This window comes from Halichoerus grypus, chromosome 9 (assembly GCF_964656455.1).
Source record: "Halichoerus grypus chromosome 9, mHalGry1.hap1.1, whole genome shotgun sequence".
Classification (NCBI taxonomy): Eukaryota; Metazoa; Chordata; class Mammalia; order Carnivora; family Phocidae; genus Halichoerus; species Halichoerus grypus.
Genome location: NC_135720.1, coordinates 106159782 through 106181971, shown reverse-complemented (window position 1 = coordinate 106181971; position 22190 = coordinate 106159782). Strand labels below are relative to the sequence as shown.

Genomic DNA, 22190 nt, shown 5'->3' with positions numbered 1-22190 from the left:
GGTGATAAAGGATATCTACGTAAAGAGAAGGCAGAGAAGGCAATAGGAATTGGATGTTTCGAGTGACTTAATCAGCTCCTCACCTTCATCTTGGCCGCTAAAGTTGTGTTGTGTTTTGTTTTGTTTTGTTTTGTTTTGTTTTTAATGCTGACTTACAGATTTCACAGATAAGGTTTCCCGGCATTCTGGAATGGAAAGAGAGGGTGTTGCAAAGGAAAGCCTAGTACATTTAAAAGTTAGAATGAATCAGTTATTTGCCAAATAACTAAGTGAAAGTGTTGTTTTACTTTTTTAAAAAGCATATGCAAAAAAGGTATTTACTGATTCTAATCAGAGTTCTAAACAAATACTGTGTTTTTTGTTTTTAACCCCCGGCGCCCCCATCCCCGGTCGAGCTAAAACTGGGGAGAGAGAGAGAGAAAAAAAAGAGAGAGAGAGAGAGAGAGAGTGTGTGTGTGTGTGTGTGTGTGTGTGTGTGTGTGTGTATGTGTATGTGTGTGTGTGTGTGTGTGTGTGTGTGTGTGTGTGCCGGGCGCCTGCAGAGAATAGCACGCATCTTGTAGATCTTAAAAAAAAAAAAAAAAAAAGCCAAATAAACCTGTTTCTTGAATAAACCAATACATTTCTGAAGTTAAAAAGAATCCCAAAGGAAACAGGAATTGACAGCTTGGGAGCTTGATTTTTGAAAAAAAAAAATTTTTTTTTTTAATTAAAAAAATCCTAATCTCCACATTTTTTGCTAGGCGAGCACCGAAGTTTGGAGGTAGACGAGCAGGCGAGCGGTTTGCCCGGGCGCAGAGCATGAAGGCCGGGCGGGCGCGGGGAGCGGGCGCCCGCCGCCCGGCGCGGGGGTGAGCGAGAGAGAGAGCGGAGCGCGTGTGGCCGGCGCCGCTCGGCCGGGAGCTCCCGCGCCCGCGCCCCGCGCCCCGCGCCCGCCGCCGCCGCCGCCGCCGCCGCCCCTGGTGCGATGGCGCAGAAACCCCGTTGACAAGGCACTGCTTTTTCATGACGGTGAGTTTCCCTTTGAGTGTATTATAATTTTGTGATAAAAATTTCAAGGAGAAAAAAAAACACACACAACCTCCTTCCTCTGCCTCTTTCCTTCGGGGAGGGGAAAAGCGAGGGAGGGGGGGCTGGAGATCTATCTCCAGACAGACAGAAAAGAAAGAGGAGCAAATTAAACACCGAGTTGCCAAAACCAGGATATTAGGTTTCAGCCCAGAGAGCTATTGGCTAAGGCTGTGTTTTTTTTGGGGGGGGTGGGTTTGTGGGTGGGTGATGGTGGTGGTGGGTGGATGTTTAATGGACACGGAGAAAAGGGGAATCGAGTGTTTATGCCTTTCCCAGCGCCGCCCGGGCCCCGGGAAGACCAAGTTCAGTGTCTCGGGCGGGGGCGCGGGCAGGGGGCGGCGGGGCCGGGCTGGGGGCGCCTCGGCGGGGTGGGGGCCCCGGCGCCTTTTTTTTTTTTTTTTTTTTTTTCCTTTTCCGCGGATGCAAATTTCTGGAGCGGGGAGAGGGAGAGCCTGGGAAGGGGGGTGGCGTGGCGGTTGGTGGTGGGGAGGAGAGGGGAGGGAAGCCTTTTAATGACTCATTGATTGAGCCGGTTTAAAATTAGTTGTGTGCGCGAGTGTGAGTGTGTTTTCCGCCCCCCGGAGCCGCCGGGAGCCGGGAAGGAGGGAGCGGGGCTCGGCGAGGGGAGGACGGCGCGGCGAGGCCGCGAGCAGGGGGCAGGGTAGGGCCAGGAGTGACGGCGGGCGAGGAAGAAAAATAAGCTTTTCCAATCTCCTCCCCTCGGTTTTCCCCCCCTCATTTCTTTTCTCTCGGCAGCTCTTGGGTGTGAATCGCATTTTCTTTCTTCTCGGCAAAATGGACCCCGCGTCTCGGGAGGGGGAGGGGAGAGGGTGGAGAGAGAGGCGGCGGCGGGGACCGGGTTTCTTTTTCATCCTGGCTTCCTCCTTCCCGCCGCTTCTGCGGGCAGCCGCGGCGAGAGCTCGGAGCCGGCCGCCCGTCCCCGCCGGGGCCCGGTCCGGCCCGGTGATCGGCGCGCGCCCGCCGGCGCACTGGCCCTTCCCCGTCGCCTCGCCGCCTGGCTCCCAAGCTCCGCCGAGGACCGCGCGGCCGGGGCCGGATGAGCCCTCGCGCGGCGCCGACGACCCGCGGCCCGACCAGGAGTCTCTTGCTGGGCCCGCGAGGCCGGGCCGAAGAGACGAGAGGCCGTAGCGGCACTATTTTGGGCGAGAGTTCGCGGGCCCGACGTGGTTCGCGCCCCCCGAGTCGCCCCGAATGCGGGATCTGGGGGGGGGGTGCGGCTGGAAGGCACTAAGATGGCGCTGGGCCTGGCCCGTTGCCAGGGCTGGTGGCGCAGTTGCTCCGCGGGCGCCATCTTCCCTGGCGGGGCGGGCGGCGCCCTTCGTGGACGCTTCGCCGGCCGGGGCGCCGGGAGGTCGGGGGCAACGGGGAGCTACGCTTAGGGTGTGGGATTCTGTAAGTGGGGACGGGGCCGTGGCACGCCTGCCGAGCCCGGGGCCGCGTAGCCTCGGTCTTCCCCAGGCCCCCAGACCCAAAAGACGAGGCGGCCGGCTCGGAGCGGGAAGGGGCCGGGGCTGGCGGCGTCTGGCTCCTTAGCATTCGTGTTTGAGGGAAGAAGTGGGCCAGGGGTCGGGCCTTGCAGCGGGTGGGTTCCCCTCTGAACCCGCATCCCCCTCCGGGCAAAATTGGAGGTGAGGGGGCTTCTCGTCATCTCTCCTAGGGCCTAAAACTGGACGGCTTTGTCTTCCCCGACCTGGCTGGGGGCCGGGCATGGAGGCTTTCCCTTCATCCTCTTCCAGTTAGTTTTCAAGAGTAGAGTCAAACCAGGTTACAAAAGTGCAAGAAAAAGTCGGGGACAGGGTCTGCCTTATAGTGACAGGGTTCTCCAAAGGCACCCTACCTTAGTTTTCTGTCTTGAGTTGCTTTATTATAAAACAATCCTGGGGAGACATTGATCTAGTCAAACTGTGGAAAGGTTATGGGTTCCAGTGATTTGAAACACCTTGTTGGCTTTCATCTTAATTATTCCAAATGGTAGCAACTTAGAACAGTTGGTTAGAACTCTGATCTGAAAAATTAAACTCGCTTTGAAACTGAGACTTTTTTCCCTTTCCTTTTCTAAAAAAAACCCTCCGCTGTTTTGTGTCTGTTCTTTCTCATGAATATAATAAGGCTTCTCAGTTCCCTGACTCCCTGAAGTGGTTCCTTAAAACCACCCATACAAGTATTGATCTGTCCTCTTGTAGCTCTGTTTGAGGAGGCGTGTGGGTTTTAACTGTTTTGAATTGTTACTGAAAAGATTATTGGGAGGAGGAAACAAGTTCCTAAAACTGATCTCTCTAGGAGTCCACAGAGATGGAAAGTAAGTAGTTAACTTCTAGTGGATAAAAGTAACATAGTGGCACCAGTAGGTGTGTCCTTGTGCTTATAAACACAATACATATAGTGGCTGTTTTAGACACCCTTAATAAGACCTACCATATATTGAACACTGCTGTATGTATGTGCCTGGTGCATTATTTAACTCCTGTTTATATCAGTCCTGCAATATTGGAGAAGGAACTAGTGTTCAACCAGATACACAAATTGTTCTAGGTCTTGCCGTTTTAAATGGTAGAATTTGTGTGTTTGTGTGTGTGTGTGTGTGTGCTTCCTCAAAACATCTAGTGTGTTAGGCAATCTCAGTTTTAAGCTTCTGACTTTCAACTTTCCGATGCCCCAACTCCCAATTTTGAAATTCTGGCCCATCCAGCACCCCCTAAATCTGACTATGTAGGAGTCTCTTATTCCAGAGCTCTCCAGGTGATTCCACTGTGACAGATGTGGAGTTGGAATATCACTGTATTACACTATGCACTGTGCTGCTGGCTCTCTTTTGAATTGGAGTGTGAGACTTGAGGCCCATATCGTTTTGAGTTTCAACAGTTATTGCTCAGCCTCTCTTTTATTTTTTTCTAGCTGCTGTTTATCAAATTATTGAAACCATTTTCTTACAGAAAGAAGGTTTACCTAGTCTGAGACTAAAATCTCTACATTTTCCAAAGTATATCTCATTCTGCTGAGAAGTTATAAAACATGCAGGCATCTAGGTCTAGCTGGGCCGTCTAGTTTAGTCCAGACAGCTGTGCAACAAAAATAGAATTGAATCTAGGATTGAGATAGAAATTAGGAATAGGGTAGAAAAGATCCTGGGGCGGGGGGGGGGGGGGGGATGGAATCTAGAGGTAAATCCTTGGAAGAAAGGATTTTTTTTTCAGAATTTTCAATTGTGAAGGTACCTTTTGTCTTTTGGGAAGTAAGATGGCGAAATTATTCTAAACATGAGACCCTTTCAGGAACAGCGTATGCATATAGGACACAGAAGGTCAGGAAGAAACATCCAGAGCAGGCGATGAATAGCTGACCTGACCAAAATAAAAGAGAACCAAGTCAGTGATGTAATCTTTTAACTTCTCTGGAGCAAGAACCATATATACTTACTTTGTGCTTTCCTTTCTTTGTTCTCAAATCACTATTGTGTTCAGTAATTGCTGGGGGAATGGTTAAAAACTTTGATTTTTGATGCAGATGACAAAATTATATTATCTTTGCATATGTCTACATTTCTCTTTCCTTCCACATTTGAAAAATTTTAAAGGAACCGCTACTGAATACCTGTGTGCAGTCCGTGTCCAGTCTAGATCAGTAGGCAGGTGGAGGTCTAGGCTTTGACTCTCCTGTGTGCTTTTTCTCCCATTGTGTTTCATGATAAATGCCCAAGTAATTTATATTCTTTGACTAAAATCCAATGAAGATTGTAAGGAGGGGAAATCTAAACCTGCTTAAACAGGAGGTATAGGTTCTTTATTTTAAAGTAGCTTTTATTGGGGGCGCCTGGTTGGCTCACTCAGTAGAGCATGCGACTCTTGATATTGGGGTCGTGAGTTTAAACCCCTCATTGGGTGTAAAGGTTACTTTTTAAATAAATAAGGAAGGAAGGAAAGTAAGGAAGGAAGGAAAGTAAGTAAGTAAGTAACCTTTGGTGGAATTCAAGACAGGCAAGATCTCTGCCTTCATGGAATTTATAGTATAGTGGGGAAGACAGGAAATAAGTTAAATGCCAATAATCAAGATAATTACAGATTAAGAAAAATTGTAAAGTTAATAAGTTGGTAGATCTAAAAGAGCGTGGTATGGGGAATGGCTGTCTTGGCTAGTGAGAGTCAGGGCGCATCCCTTTGAAGAGGTGATATTTGAGCTGAGGCTTGAAACTTGAGCTTGTGCTAGCCATGTGAGAAGCTGGGGACTGTGCTAGCCTGTGAACAAATGGAAAGACCTGGAAGGCCCAGAAGGGCATGGGTGTTAGAACAGAGAGAGGCAAGAGGAGAATGGAATGAGATGGAAGTTAAGAGATCCTTCGGGGCTTCCTATATGAGGCTGTACCAGGAGTTTGGGGTTTTATTTTATTCAAAATGACAAGCTATTGTAGGGCTTTCGTTAGGGCAGTGATGTTTTTTTTTTTTTTTAAAGATCACTGCCGCTCTGTGGAGCAAGGAAGGAAGCCGAGAGGGAAGGGCTAGTGCAGTGGCCGGCTCAAGATTGATGGTATCTTAGGCAAATACAGTGGTGGGGGGGATGGAGCAAAGTGGATGGGGGGATCCAGATAGGTTATGGAGGTGGAATCAGAAGTATTTACTTAATGGGTTGGCTGTGGAGACAGGGAGGAATCAAGGAAGCCTTCAGGGTTCTAGCCTAAGCCCTGGTGACTGACAGTGCCATTTGCTGGTGGAGAAGACTGGAAGAACAGGTAGGGAGGGGTGGGTAATAAGAGCTCCGTGTGGAACCTGTTGTGTTTTTTAAATACTTGCAAGACATCCAAATGGAATGTCAAGTAGGCAGTGGGTAATTCAGATTGGACTGATCGGAGTGGCCTTAAATGGTGGGAGTCACTAGCAATACAGATGGTATGTCATGGAACTGGTTGAGATCATTTATGATCCTAGAAGCCTTAACCTCAAACCATAAAACACTTCCAGTGGCTCAAGATTGGACAAAAGAGACTGAGAAGGTTTACCCATGAAAGTGAAAGAGTGGATTATTCTTTTCAAGAACGAGGGAATGGTCTCTGCCAAATGCTGCTGAGAACATTGAGGATAGAGAAGTGACCACTAGGATTTGGCAACATGGAGGTGGCTGTTTGACAAGTAGTTTCTGTGGCATATGGGGTTGGAAGCCAAATTGGAATGCACGGGGAATGGGATGAGGTGAACGGAGCCCACTTGTTGGGGAAGTTTTGCTGTAAGGTGAGAAGAGCGACAGCACAGCAGTGGCTGGAGAGGGAGGTAGGATCAAAGACATGCTTCTTTTTAAATGATGGGGAATAGAAGAGCGTTTTAAGTAGACTAATGGGAATATCTAATAGGGAGCGGGAGACTAACACCAAAGAGAGGTAAGACTACCAAAGGTGCAGAATTCTGGAGAAGGTGAGAAGCTATTCAAAACACAAGAGGGTTTGCCTTTGGTGGGAGCCAGACAACTTGCCGAGTAGCAGGAGAGAAGGCAGAGAATACGGGCACAGTGCAAGGACGTGTATGAATTGGGGTAGAAATCAGGGCTTTACGTTCTGTGTTCTCAGTGAAGTCTCAGGCAAGGCCAGCAGTTAAGGAAGGAGGGGTGGGGATGGTTTGAGGTGAGAAGGACTCCTCGCCTTGGACAGCAGGACTGTGAAGTAAGTCACTGGGAAACGAGGTATGATTGCTGCTCACAGGACTGTCTGGCTGTGAATTCAGACATTCGGGTCAGAATTTGAAACCAGTTGATCCAGTAAGTTGAGTGGTTTTCTGCCAGTGACATCCACCTGTTACAAGGGAAGCCAAGAGCAGGCAGGGGATTGGTTTGACCAGGACTGGAGTCTCCCCCGCCAACCCCGGTGTGACAGAAGAGAGAAGATAGGGACCTGAAGGTGGTTGCAGGGGGCAATTAAAATAAGGAACCTTGGAGTGTTCACTGGGTAGGAAAGCAAGAGAAAGGAATGGGGGTGGGGGCCATGAGGTTAATCATGAAGATCATTCTTGGTTAATAAAAAATGAGTTAATGGGTACAGAATCTCAAGGTGAGCTGATGAAAAATCCTGGAGTCGGCTAGTGGCAGCCCCTGCTCAGCAGTGTGAATGGACAGAAGGCCACCGAGCCGTACGCTTAAAGATGGTACATCGGGTATTTTACCCACAATAAAAATGAGTTAACATCGAAACATTATGTGGCAGGTACAGATGTTATTGGCACGCTGCCTTGGACAATTTGCAGAGTACTGTATTTTCTGTGGAAGAAAGTAGCTTTAAAAATCAAATATCAAATTCCTGGGGCTAGGGAGAGCATCTCCACTTACCACGGTCCCAATCTTGTGTGTGCAGAACAGTCACCTAGAGATTCTGGAATGGGACCAAGAAACCTTATATTTTTTCTTTCCCTGTTCTCTGACTTGTTCTGACCCTTTAGCATAGCATTTAAAACAAGCCAGGCACTCAATAAAGATTTGCTGACTAGTTTGACAACCCAGGTAGAGTAAAATGATAGGAACCAAAGGGAAAGTTTTTTCAGATAGGTTGAGATCTACAGTGTCTTATACATTCTGATCTCTGTGGGTGATGAGAAAGATTACAGGCAAGGTGGAAGAAAATAAGTACTGGGGAAATCATTTTTTAAAAGTTTTTATTTGTTTTGAGAGAGAGCACATGCACATATGCACAAGGGCAAGGGAGGGGGAAAGAATCTCAAGCAGATGAGCGCAGAGCCTGAGCCTGACTTGGGGCTGGATCTCACGACCCTGAGATCATGATCTGAGCCAAAATGGACTGAGCTACCCAGGCGCCCCATGGAAAATAATTTTTTAAAGATTCAAACAATACCAAGTGGAAGTGTGTAGCACTCCCCTCAACCTCCCTGTCTGCATTCTTGCCTCTGAGTGAGGTCATGGATCTTTTCATAAGGTCCTCTGTTCCCCAACTTGCCTATGGAGTAACACTAATATGAAATTAGAGAAAAGGAGAACAGGGTAGATGATAGGATTCAAAATAGATGTCTGTGGTCTTTACTGAGAAGATAGCAAGGTCATCTGTCAGGGGCAGAGGCAAAAGGCTTTGAGTTTAAGGAGAGGGGAGTAAATTTGTGGAGTGTATCAGATGTGGGGGAAAATGGACAAAAGAAATGGTACTTGGCTGTCATGAGGCAACGTGAATTAAGTAACGTACCAGATCCATCTGCAGGGCATGGTTCTGTGGTCCGTAATGTTCTAGAGTAGAAGTGGAAAATACAGTAAGTGAGGGGGCTGGCAGAAAAGGAGGGGTTGTTAAATGAGTGTGGGGAAGTGGCAGTGCTGACAGTAAAGGAATGGGATGTGGACTTTAAAGGAAGGCCCTACAATGGAAACCTTGTATATGGTACCTCACTTCGTGGGGGTAGGAGCCCAGGCTGTGGCTCTGCTGGGGATGGCTTGCCCATTTGTAGTGCAGTTCAGGAGAGCTCAGAGGGTGGTACCCATGTTTGTATAGGAAATTGGAAGAAAGAGGTTTTGGGGAGAAGCAGCTGGGGGCTTTGATCTCCTTTTTTCTTACCTCCTTTGTGCTTGTGCTCCGGAAAAGATCCTGAGACCTCACTGTACCAGATCTTAAACCCAGGTTCCCCTTCCTCTTAATCCTCATCGACTTTATCTGGTTGTGACTAAATGATAAATTTCTTCTTAATAAAGTTGTACAGTGGAACATTTTCTGGTTTTGTGGGTTCTTTGGCTGTCTTGCAAACACATTAAACACTTATATTACCTGAAATAAAAACCCTGTATGTGAGAATGTGAGGGAATGAAGTATGAAAAGTATTGTCTTTTTAGGAAAGGCTTATCTCAGTTGAAGCAAAATCCAGGATGCTTCCTTGTATCATCAGAAATTATGTTTTATGTATGTCCTGACCTGTAATTGAAACATTTTTACAAGGAAGAAAATGGAGGGAAAGAGAAAAAATATTTGTTAAACCTTAACATTATTTCAGGCCCTAATGGGTGTTTAATATTATTAAATTCTCATAAATAACCCTGGAAGTAGATTTTGTCTCTGTTTTATAGATAGTGAAACAGGTTTACCGAGGATAAATAACTTACCCAGGGTTGCTTTACTAAGGGTCAGAGCCGGGATCTTAATATATACTGTAGATCCGTTCATCATACATTTTGCCATTGGTATTAAGCCTGTGTATAAACTTAATCTACAGATGACTGCCTACTGAACATTTTAATATCTTATAATTGGATGACCATTATTTCAATAGGAAGAATAGGGAAAAGTAGTGTTTTTATGGATAAGTAAAAATTGTGATTAAAACAACCCAAGAGTCTCTTCTGGTGATAGTTAAATTCTAGGTCAAAGCAGTTATTCTCCTTCTGCAGATAATTCAGTTTTTATTTGCATAGTATGGTGAGTCAAACATGGGGACCATTTTAGCTCTATATTTGGTAGCAATCAGAGATTATGAATCATATCTTTCACTTAAAAAAAAATCCTAATCAGAAAAGAACACTTAGGACCTAAATTAAAGATGATACGGTACAGCTCAAGTTGTTCCATTGCTTAGAATGTCAATGTAAGCACAGTAATTAGAAGTACAGATTTGGGGGAGAAAGTACTTAAAAGGCTCAAAGTGTGATTCACTTGAAGGAATTGTTCTTGTAAAGAGGCCGTACTGTAGATAGAATGTAAGGGGTATTTAAGTGTGACCAGTAAGATAACATGTCAAAAGTAATTATTTTTTTTTCTTTTTGACTGTACAAGAAAGCTTAGCCCTGAGAGGCCACAGTAGTAAAAGATCATGAAACATTCTCACTGTAGATCTGAGTTCACCAGGGCAGCCCCTGAGCCTCATGCGGCTCACCCAACAGCCTGAGGTAGTTCTTCATGCCAGGCTGCAAGCACTAACTACAATTGTCCGCCTCGCCCAATGAGAACCAGCGTGTTAGCACTACGTATTAGTGGGAAGCCTCGGTTAGAGAGATGAAGAATTTCAAAATCTTGTGGTAAGTGTCACGTCAGAGAGAATTTCAAAATTTGTTACGCGGACTGTAAATATTTTGACCATAACTAAGGAGTAAGAAGACTGCTATTGTATGTATCAGAATCCACCATCCTTAAAAGTTGCTTGCAGCATATTTCAGCCTTGACTCCTGTTGCAATTTTTTAAAAGATAAATCAGCTTATCTGGTTTCATGGTTAAATTTTTATTTTAGAATAGTTTAGTGCTCCCAGGAAATTTTTTACAGTGTTAGGGCCACTCCCATCAGTATATTTTTAGCAATAAGTTTTAAAGCCCTAAGCATTTCCCCTGAATTTAAAAAAAAGTCATAGTTGTTGAATAAGTTTAGTTTCAGCGCAGTATAACTGATAGTTTTATGAATATAAAATAAATTAGGGTAGTTTATAATTTATTTTTTTCAAAAATCATTTCTCAGGGCGCCTGGCTGGCTCAGTCAGTAGAGTATGTGACTTTTGATCTCGGGGTCATGAGTTCAAGCCCCACACTGGGCGTAGAATTACTTAAAATATTTATTATTACTTTTTTTTTTTTTTAAGATTTTATTTATTTGACAGAGAGAGAGACAGCAAGAGAGGGAACACAAGCAGGGGGAGTGGGAGAGGGAGAAGCAGGCTTCCCGTGGAGCAGGGAGCCCGATGCAGGGCCCGATCCCAGGACCCTGAGATCATGACCTGAGCTGAAGGCAGATGCTTAATGACTGAGCCACCCAGGTGCCCCCAAAATAAAATATTTTTTAAAAAAACATTTCTCAATAAACAGTAGAACTGGAGAAACCTGGATGCCATTTTGAGAGATTAAATTTAAAATCTTTGTGTTTGGCAAACACGTTTGTTACATACAAAGTTAGAATTCACATCAAAGAAAGTTTTCTAGAGTAAATTTTAGTTTTTTAACTGGAAATAACCTAAGAAGTAGAATACTAGATACATATTTTTTTAATGTGGAGAAATGTCTTAAAATTTAGAAGTAACTCATTCTATATAGAGACTATTACCCACACACACACAAAAAATCAGATTTTTTTTTTCTCCTGATTACTGAGAGTAAAAGTTATTATTATTTTTTTTTAAGGATTTTATGTATTTGACAGAAAGAGACACAGCGACAGAGGGAACACAGGCAGGGGGAGTGGGAGAGGGAGAAGCAGTCTTCCCACTGAGCGGGGAGCCCGATGCGGGGCTCGATCCCAGGACCCTGGGACCATGACCTGAGCTGAAGGCAGACGCTTAACGACTGAGCCACCCAGGCGCCCCATGAAAGTTATTTTTGTGTGGTTTTGATTTGGAAGTATTTCTTCTAGGATTTAAAATAAAAATGAATGCTGCTATATTTAGATTTAACTCTGGCATTTCCTAGAAGTGCAAAGAAATATATTTAGAAATAGGTCACTTTAGGGGCGCCTGGGTGGCTCAGTCGTTAGGCGTCTGCCTTCGGCTCAGGTCATGATCCCAGGGTCCTGGGATCGAGCCCCACATCGGGGCTCCCTGCTCAGCGGGGAGCCTGCTTCTCCCTCTCCCATTCCCCCTGCTTGTATTCCCTCTCTCACTGTGTCCCTCTCTGTCAAATAGATAAATAAAATCTTTAAAAAAAAAAAGAGAAATAGGTCACTTTATTCTTCCTATTTGTATTCTGATTCTCCAGATCTGTAAGAATCTCAGGATTGGAGAGATAAATGGGAGCCCAACCCCTTTTTTCTAGGTGTGATCACACTTAAAAGATGAATATTTACAACTCGATATGTTTGGAGCTGCTTCTATCCATAGACTTCAAGATGGTTTTATTTTCAAATTTTAAAACTGTTTTACTTACTCATCTGACTTTATATGGCACATGATATCCTTGTTATTTTCTGTTATAGCATATATCGTGTAGATAAAACAACCTGAAAGAAATTGTTAAGAATAGTACAAAGAGAGGGGCGCCTGGGTGGCTCAGTCATTAAGCGACTGCCTTCAGCTCATGTCATGATCCCAGAGTTCTGGGATCAAGCCCCACATCGGGCTCCCTGCTTGGCGGGAAGCCTGCTTCTCCCTCTCGCACCCACCCCCCTGCTTGTGTTCCCTCTCTCGCTGTGTCTCTCTCTGTAAAATAAATAAATAAAATCTTAAAAAAAAAAAAAAAGAATAATACAAAGAGAAATGAAATTTGGGTAACCATGCTGTTTGGAAAAAAAGGGGGTGGGGAGGACCTTCACATACTTAGATATGTAAAGTTGACATTATGCCATGTGAAACACCTAGTGCACCCATAGAAAATTTGCTTATCTTTTTGATGGTATCTTCCAAGTACTAATGTATTAATGTATATGCCTTTTTTCATTTGCACAGCCATGTTCAAGTTTTACAGTTAAATTAGACATATAATCAATTAAGAAATTACCATACATGGTGCAGGAGTCTGTTTACAGAGCTTCCCCGCCCACCCTCACAGAGGGAATTGTGCCGGTGCTGCAGTCAAGATGAGGAAGAGATCTGCAGCTAATGTTACAAAGTTGTCTCAACTGGTTTTCAGAAACACACATGTTGGGTATGCAACACAACATGCACGATGTAGAGAGGAGGCTCAAGTGTTCATGGAAGTGAATACTTCAGTTCTCTAAATACCTCTAAATAATATAAATTTAGATAAATTATTTTATAGAATACATTTTCTTCATTACAGTTAAATACTCCCCAGCTAGAACTTTCTATGATTAGATCAAAAAAATGACATAAAACCTATTTGACATTAACCTTTTATTTTTGTCACGTTACATAATTTCCCAACTCATAATTCTCATTTAAAATATATTCTGTGTTTCATATTGCCTAACTATGAAAACATTACCTTGAGCTTGACTCTCAAGAATGTCTTCAGTGTCTTCAGGTTATAAGATGCTGTGAAAGTCACAAAGCAAATATTTTCCTTTCAGAGCATGACATGGATTTGTTATAGTGTGTGTGTGCGTGCGTATAAAATACTTATATCCTTTTTCTTATACTGCTTTCCAGAATGTTTCTTTTCTAAATGGAATGTCAAAAAAGAATCTTTTGAAAAAATATTCCTGTATCTACTCTGAAAGAAAAAGGCACTGCACTGATAATTCATCATCAAATATTTGTTAAATGCTAATTTTGTACAGGGCACTTAGAGGTTATAGGAACACATAATCTAGCTAGGTGAAGAGTAGGTGCACACAAAAGACACAACAGTGTATGGTAAGTGCCAAGTGAGTGGTACAAGTGAGAGCAAAAGAGAGCCTTTGAAGTGTGTGAGAGCATCCACGCATTCATTCATTCAGCAATTATTGAGCACCTAATTTGGGCCAGGTGCCATTCTGGGCTCCCAGATCCCTCAGTGAACAAAAGACCAAGGCCCTGCTCTCATGGGAAGACAGACAATAAACCCAGGTAAACACTGTAGTAAGTTATAAGAGAGAAAATAAGGCAAGATAAGGAAAATGTAGAGTGCTGGGGAATGGGAAAGTGGTCATGGTAGGTCATGGATCATCTGAGCAGACTTGAAGTAAGGGGCAAGCCTGGGGATAGCCGAAGGAACAGCATTCCAGACAGAGAGCAGCCAGTGCAAAGGGCCTGAGACATGAGCATCCCTGGTGAATTCAGGGCATGGCAAGTCAGCAAGGGATAGAATCAGAGGGAGGGCAGAGGGGTTGGGGGGCAGAGAGAGCATTGCAGGTATTCACGGTTGAGCGTAGAAAAGGACTTTGTTTTTTACAGTGAAGAAAGTGGGGATTCGTTGGAGGATTTTGGCTTATGTTTTATTTTATTGTTTTTTTAAAGATTTATTTATTTTAGAGAGAGAGTGCACACGAGCATGGGTTGGGGCAAAGGGAGAGGGAGATAGAGAAACCTTAGTGGACTCTGCACTGAGCTCGGAGCCTGATGCGGAGCCTGATCCCACGATCCTGAGATCAGGACCTGAGCCAAAACCAAGAGTCGGACACTTAATGGTCTGTACCACCCAAGGGCCCCTTGGCTTATGTTTTAAAGGGATTACTCAGGAGGTTGGGATGAGAATAGATTGCAGGGGGTAAAAGAATGGAAGCAGAGAGACCAGGTGGGATATGGTGATGGCTTGGATTAGGAAGATGGCAGTGGCGGTGGTACGTGGTGGGATTCTGGATCTATTTTGGAAGTGGAGCCAAGAGGCGTTCTTGCTGGCTGTGGAGCATAAGAGAGTGAGCGGTCAAGGGTTACATACAGGAGATGGAATTTGAACTGGAGCCTGGAAGAATTTGTTGACCATGAAAAGATGGCATAAGCAGAGGAATTTAGGTGGGCAAGAACCAAATTAGGTGAGAAGTGTAAGAAAGGGGCAGGACAGTGAGGAAAGCTCTTTGATGGAATGAGAAGTTTGTAAAAGGAGAAAAGAAAGAGGGGGGAAAAAGGCAGGCTGGGAAGGGACTTTGGGATCAGTTTGTGAAATGCACTAAATGCAAAGTCAAAGTATAAAGTTTTTTTCTCTTACATGTTAAAAAATCATAAAAGTTTTCAAACAGGGCAGTGATGCAACTTAGAAAGAAGCACTGTAGTTAATAATAGCTTTGGAACCAGACAGATCGGGGTTCCACCCCTTGCTCTTTTCATTTCTGTGCTGTCTTTGAGTAAATTACATAACCTCCCTGAGGGAATGTGCCCAGTTTCTCCCTCTGGATTGAGAATTTACCATTCTGAGGCAGTTTGTAAGGGTCAAGTGAGATCATGCATATAAAGATTTACATAGTGCCTGACCCACGTGGGTCTCAGCTATCACTGCTGTTGAAAATTATTATTGCTATAAAAAGTAACATTAAAGCAGTGTTTCATTGCACGTGTCTACTAACAGTGAATGAATGGTTCCTTTAGGAAATGAAATGGACTTTTTGTCTAAAGTGAATTATTCCTGTCAGCCAGTATTTCCTTCTAAGACTGGGCATTCCTCCTTGAAATTCCTATTAGTTGTCCAGTAGTGTACTTTTAACAGAACAGCAGGGGATGTAATGCAGAGTTTACCTGAAACACTTAGAGATCAAATCTAACAGATTCCCATCTTGGTATTCCCAGTTTAGTGCAGAAAAGTCTCTGAGAAATTTAGCAGCAGAAACCTGATGTCACTTTAAAACCCAGTTTTCAGGGCGCCTGGGTGGCTCAGTCGTTAAGCGTCTGCCTTCGGCTTGGGTCATGATCCCAGGGTCCTGGGATCGAGCCCCACATTGGGCTCCCTGCTCCGTGGGAAGCCTGCTTCTCCCTCTCCCACTCCCCCTGCTTGTGTTCCCTCTCTCGCTGTGTCTCTCTCTGTCAAATAAATAAATAAAATCTTAAAAAAAATAAAATAAAACCCAGTTGCCAAAAGTTAAGGTCCTGCTGAATGCTATTCTGCAGAACACAGATTTAGAAAATGCTGAGAAAGTGAAAAAAAGCATATGGGCTTTTATTTCATTTACATATAAAAATATACCTTACATGTAAAAATGTAGTAAAGAAAAAGACTAAAAAAGCATGTTCCATGGTATCAGCTCAGGATGCCATAACAAAATAGCATAGACTTACGGGTGGCTTAAATAACCGAAATTTATGTTCTCCCAGTTCTAGAGGCTGGGTAGTCCAAGATCCAGGTCCTAGCCAATTTGGTTGCTGGGCAGGGCCTTCTTCCTCGTTTGCAGACAGCTGTTTTCTCCCTGTGTCCTCATGTGAGTGCTGGTGTCTCTTCCTCTTATAAAAGCACCAGCCTTGGGGCGCCTGGGTGGCTCCGTCAGTTAAGCGTCTGATTCTTGATTTCGGCTCAGGTGATGGTCTTAGGGTCCTGGGATCGAGCCCCGTGTTGGGCTCCGCACTCAGCAGGGAGTCTGCTTAAGATTCTCTCTTTCTCCCTCAGCCCCTCCCCCGCGACCTCCTCTCCCTCCCTCTCTTTTTTTTTTTAAGATTTTATTTATTTGACACAGAGAGAGGGAGCATAAGCAGGGGGAGCGGCAGGCAGAGGGAGATGGAGAAGCAGGCTCCCCGCTGAGCAGGGAGCCCCGATGTGGGGCTCGATCCCAGGACCCCGGGATCATGACCTGTGCCGAAGGCAGACGTTCAACCAACTGAGCCACCCAGGCATCCCTCTCCCTCCCTCTCTTAAAAAAAAAAAAAAAAAAAAGCACCAGCCTTATCCTATTAGGGCCCTGCCATTATGACCTCATTTAACCGCAATTACCTCCTAAAGACCCTGTCTACAAATCCAGTCATACTGGGGGATAGGGTTTCAAACATGAGCTTTGGGAGGGGCACAGTTCAGTCCATAGCAGTCACCTCTAGGCAGTGGAATCATAAGTGATCTTCATTTTCCTCTTTTTACACGTCTGTACTTTCCAAACTTTCTGTGGTCATAGGGATTGAGTGAAACTAGATTCTATTTCTAGATTCCATTTATATGAGGTACCTAGAGGAGTCAGATTCATAGAGACAGAAAGTACAGTGGTGGTTGCCAGGGGCCGGGGGAAGAGCGGAATGGAGAATTAGTGTTGAATGTGTAGAGTTTCAGATTTTCCAGATGAAGACTTCTGGAGATGGATGGTGGAGACAGTTGCACAACAATGTGAATGTACTTAATACCACTGAACTGTACACTTAAAAATAGTTAAGGTGCAGGCGCCTGGGTGACTTAGTTAAGCGTCTGCCTTCGGTTCAGGTCATGATCCCAGGGTCCTGGGATTGAGTCCCACGTCAGGCTCCCTGGTCATCGGGGAGTATGCTTCTCCCTCTCCCTCTGCCCCTCCCCACCCCATGCTTGCTCCGTCTCTCTCTCTCAAATAAATTAAAATCTTTTAAAAAAATAGTTAAGATGGTAGATTTTATATTATGTGTACTTTTTACACACACACACACACACACACACATATTCCCAAGACCCTCCATCAGAAAAAAACCCAAAAAACTAAAAAAATAGACAGCTTTTAGAGTTAAAGAGATGGTTAAGTACTAGTTCTGTGTTGATCTAGTGGTTCTCAAACTTGAGTACACATCAGAATTACGCAGACAGCTTGTTTGACACTCCCTGAGTTCCCAATCCAGTAGGTCTGGGATGGGCCTGAGAATTTGCGTTTTTAACAAGCCCCCAGGTGCTTGAGAACCACTGGCTAAGAGGAAGTCTTCGTTCCTGGTTTATAAAAATGGAGATATGAGTCAGATGTGAGGCTTCTGTGAGGATACTGATCCAGAAGCTCTCAGCATCAGCTTTAGTTTCTTTTTAACAAATCATTTGCTTGCTTTTATTTTCAAATAATTTATTTTTGGATTTTTCCCCCATGGAATAATTATGGTCATTTTGCACAAACAGAAAGAGATAACTTATTTTTATTTTACTTTATTTTTTTAGTAAGCTCTAAGTGGGGCTTAAACTCACAACCCCAGAGATCAAGAGTCACATGCTCTACCCATTGAGCCAGAAATAACTTATTTTTAGAAACATATATTAAAGTATTTAAATATGTGACAGGCATGTAACATTAACTTTGTTTCTTAGATTAGGATTATTTCAGTCCAGTGACTAGACTAGGGTTATCTATTTAATGATCAACTTTTTTCTTATTTCAGACTAAATCTGCACATGTACGTATGGCGGGCAGGGTTATATTCTGGTGAAAATAAGGGTTATGGCAACTCCCCTCCCTCCATTCCCTTCTGTAAAAAAAACGACAAAACCTCTGGGAAACCCTATGTAAATAACTAGGGTAAATATTATTCATACCACTTTAGCTGTTCTTTTTTTTTTTTTTTTTTAAAGATTTTATTTATTTATTTGACAGAGAGAGACACAGCAAGAGAGGGAACACAAGCAGGGGGAGTGGGAGAGGGAGAAGCAGGCTTCCCGCCGAGCAGGGAGCCCGATGCGGGGCTCGATCCCAGGACCCTGGGATCATGACCTGAGCCGAAGGCAGACGCTTAACGACTGAGCCACCCAGGTGCCCCCACTTTAGCTGTTCTTAATTCTCAAAGATTTCTACCTTGTGGCTATCCATAAGAGCTAACAAGAGGAAAGTGACACCCTAAGCCAGTGTTGTACTGACACTAAATTCTGTGAACATCTCTAGGCCTGGACTATCCAATATCGTGGCCACTAGCACTTGAAATGTGACTAGCACCAGCTGGGATATGCTCTAAGTGTAAAGCTCACACCAGATTTTAAAGACTTTGTGTGAAAAAAAGGATGTAAACTATCTCATTAGGTTTATACTAATTACATGTTGAAATGATTAAATAAATATTAAAATATTGAATTAATATATTTATATTAATATTTTCCATTTAGTTCAAAATATTGTTTGGATATTCTGGACTAAATAAAATATATTAAAATTAATTACACTTAAAAAGTTTTGGCTACTAGGAAATTTTAAATCAGATATGTGGCTCTCACTGACACATTTCTGTTGGACAGCTGAGCTACTGTAGACCTAGGAGTTTAGAAGTGTTGGGGGTGGAGTTGGGGGAGAAAGGAGGGCTCTGTGGCAAAGTCAACATATGAAACTGAGTTTTAAAGAGCAAGAGGTCTGATATGCATTATGAATTACCAAGAAATATATATAATATGTAGCATTTTCCAAAGTAGTTTCATTATGGAACCCTGCCATCCTTTTTTGTTTAAAGAACTCCTTTACCTGCAGTCCTACATGGAAAAGACTGTAAAATGCTACTCTGAGCCCGTGTTCCCGAAGCTCCTTTCTACAGGCCAGTGCCAATATATTTCTCCCTACTCATGCATACCTTTTTATAGTGATCGGTTTAAAATAATATGCTTCACTTTTCTCAGCAAAAATACCATATAACTAGTTGATTTAAAATTGTAGAATTTTAATTGATGGGATAGTGAGGTTTTTTGCTGTGGGAGAAAATGTTTTAAGATTCTCAATTGCTATCTTTTGGCATGGGAAACGTTTCTAGAAATCAAACCTTCCAAAAATCATGATTCCACCCACAGAGATGAGAAGCAGCACAAGCTTGGGAATTAGAGATTTGAGTTCAGACCTCTGTCTTGCTACTTACAGACTCTGCCATGTTGGACAAGCATCTTACATTCTCTGTAAAAATTGGGGTAATAGTGCATACCTGCCAGGATTGTGTTGGAAGGGTTAGAACTGTGTGATGTGCCTGGCAGAGGGAAGGCACTGAGTAAATGTTAGCTATTACAATTTTTTTAAAGATTTTGTTTATTTGAGAGAGTGAGCAAGCTAGAGAGAGCACGAGTGGGGGAGGAGCAGAGGGAGAAGCAGACTCCCTGCTGAGCAAGGAGCCTGACATGAGGCTCAATCCCGGGACCCTGGGATCATGACCTGAGCCAAACGCAGACATTGAACTGACTGAGCCACCCAGGCGCCCCTGCTATTACAATTTTTATTACCTCATGTGCCTTGGGATATTAATTAATAGTAAAAGGGGCTTAATATTACTGTAAATATCCATACTAGTATATGTTTATTTTCATGCATACTGTTAATGCTTTCTGTAGTTTGGAAAGTTATTTCAGATGTAGGTCTTGCCTTTCTAATAAGATTATCAGCTACTTGAGAGCTGGGACATATTATTATATTTGTTTAGCCTTCTAGGACAAGGCTTACCTAATAAATAAATAATCATTGAATCCAGGCCTCATTATCATTAGTATGATAAATTATAATGGTACTGCTTAATATATCATGCTGTATTAATGTGCTTTCTTAAAGAAAAATTATATGGATGTTAAGAGAATCATTAACAGAAGTTGCAAGCTATTATTAGAAGTTTAAGAAAAAGGGCGCCTGGGTGGCTCAGTTGGTTAAGCCACTGCCTTCGGCTCAGGTCATGATCCTGGAGTCCCGGGATCGAGTCCCACATCGGGCTCCCTGCTCGGCAGGGAGTCTGCTTCTCCCTCTGACCCTCCCCCTTCCCATGCTCTCTCTCTCTCTCTCATTCTCTCTCTCAAATAAATAAAATCTTTAAAAAAAAAAAAAGTTTAAAAAAAATTGAATAATGACAAACCTTCCTAGAGAAATAATTTTACTCAGTGAGGCAAAATCTAAGAACTTAAATATTTAGAGAGGGAAATAGGGTGTTCTTTAGGCAAGACTGTGAAGACATAATGAAGCAAGAAAAAATTATTCTAATTTGTCCAAAAGAATGTCCTGAATAATGGCAAGAATGGAGCTGTGGTTCTGTCCTATCTTTTTTTACTAAAGTATAACTGACAGTGTTGCATTAGTTTCAGGTGTACAACACAGTGATTCAACAACTCTATTCATTATGCTGTGTTCATCACAAGCGTAGCTACCATTCATCACCAGCCAACACTATTACAATCCCACTGACTGTATTCCTGATGCTGTACCTTTTACTCCCGAGACTTATTCCTGTATCTCCCACTTCCCTTCACCCATCTTGCCCATCCCCCCCACTCACGCCCCTCTGGCACCCACCAGTTTGTTCTCCGTATTTATGGGTCTGTTGCTGGTTTTTTGTTTATTCGTTTGCTTTTTTAGATTCCACATATAAGTGAAATCATATGGTATTTTTCTTTGTCTGACGTTACTTAGCATACTACCTTCTAGGTTCATCCATGTTGTTGTCACAAATGGCAAGATCTCAGTAATATTGTCAAGTGTGCACGTGTGCGCACGTGTGTGTGTGTTTATATATCACATCGTCATTCATCTATCAGTGAGCATTTAGATTGCTTCCGTATCTTGGTTATTGCAGATAATGCTGCAATAAACATAGGTGTGTTCTCATTTTCTTTGGGTAGTGGGTTGTATGGTATTTCTATTTTTACTTTTTTGAGGAACCTCTGTACTGTTTTCTGTAGTGGTTGTACCAGTTCACATTCCTACAAACAGTTCGTGAGAGTTCCCTTTTCCCCACCTTGCCAACACTTGTTATTTCTTGTCTGTTTTTATACTAGCCATTCTGGCTGGTTCGAAGTGATACCTCATTGTGATTATGATTTGCATTTGCCTGATGATCAGTGATGTTGAGGATCTTTTCATGTGTCTGTTGGCAAGCTGTATGTTTTCTTTGGAAAAATGTCTATTTGGATGGGCCTGTCCTATTTTAAATGACCCAGAAGTGATATAAGATATGGTCAACCTAAATGAAAAGTTTTTATCTCTTTCCTGAGGAAAAGGGTTGTGTTGTAGGCACAGATATCTCAGAAGATGGAACTGGGTTCTAAATCATTAGACAGTTTCTCCTAACATTCAGTTCTTGCACATGTGACTGCCACCTTGAGAATGATGTGGTTTTGTTTTGTTTTGTTTTGTTTAATATTTTATTTCATATTTGACAGAGAGAGAGCACACAAGCAGGGAGAGAGGCAGAGAGAGAAACAGGCTCCCGCTGAGCAGGGAGCCCGATGCGGGGCTCGATCCCAGGACCCTGGGATCATGACCCGAGCCGAAGGCAGACGCTTAACTGCCTGAGCCACCCAGGCACCTGAGAATGATGTGGTTTTAAGTAAATAATAATAATAATAAATTATTATTATTTTATTATTTAAGGACAATTATTAAAATTATTATTATTATTATTATTATTATTATTAACCGTAGTGAGTTGTCCTTAAAAGTAAATTTAGTCTTTTATTCTTAGACCACTAAAGGCTGTCTATAAGTTACCTGATTCCCTTATTTAAGGGTTCAGTAATCTATAGCTGGATAGCCCAGAAGTGAGTATAGAAAAAGGTGTTAATTCAGATGTCATTCAGTTCCAAGCACTCATATAAAAACTAGAAAAGTATGTGATTTATTTATGTACCTGTCTTCCACTTTGGATGTTTGGGAGAATGAAGATGTGAATTTTGACTAAGCTTTCCAGAAGATTGTTACATATTTATCAGATGAAATTTGCCTTTGTGTCTCACTCTGGTCCAAGGCTGAGAATTTGATGAGCTTTTCCACTGCAGTTTTAGGCTTTTTAAGTTGTAAAATGTATTTCTGTTGTTCTCCACTGAGCATACAAAATATTAGCTTTACTTGATCTTTCTTACCCAGGAGTTTTTTGATAACTTTGGTGATACTGAAGAGTGTCCTTTCTGCACTGTTGAATCAACAGCTTACTGCTACCATCCTGTGTATCTGGCAGCACCTTCAGCATCTTTGCTTTACAAAAATTACACCAA

The 22190-nt window shown here is 43.1% G+C and overlaps 1 protein-coding gene across 2 annotated transcripts in view; it reads left to right on the top strand.

The window, feature by feature from the left end:
- The first annotated feature begins 886 nt into the window (after nucleotides 1-886).
- BICRAL (BICRA like chromatin remodeling complex associated protein) overlaps nucleotides 887-22190 on the top strand; it is a 74240-nt gene continuing 52936 nt past the window's right edge. Inside the window, exon 1 of one of the 2 annotated variants that reach the window (XM_036101702.2) lies at nucleotides 887-1011. The gene's annotated coding sequence lies outside the window, so the exon portion shown is untranslated. The remainder of the gene's footprint in view (nucleotides 1012-22190) is intronic. The other variant, XM_036101694.2, reaches the window with a different exon arrangement.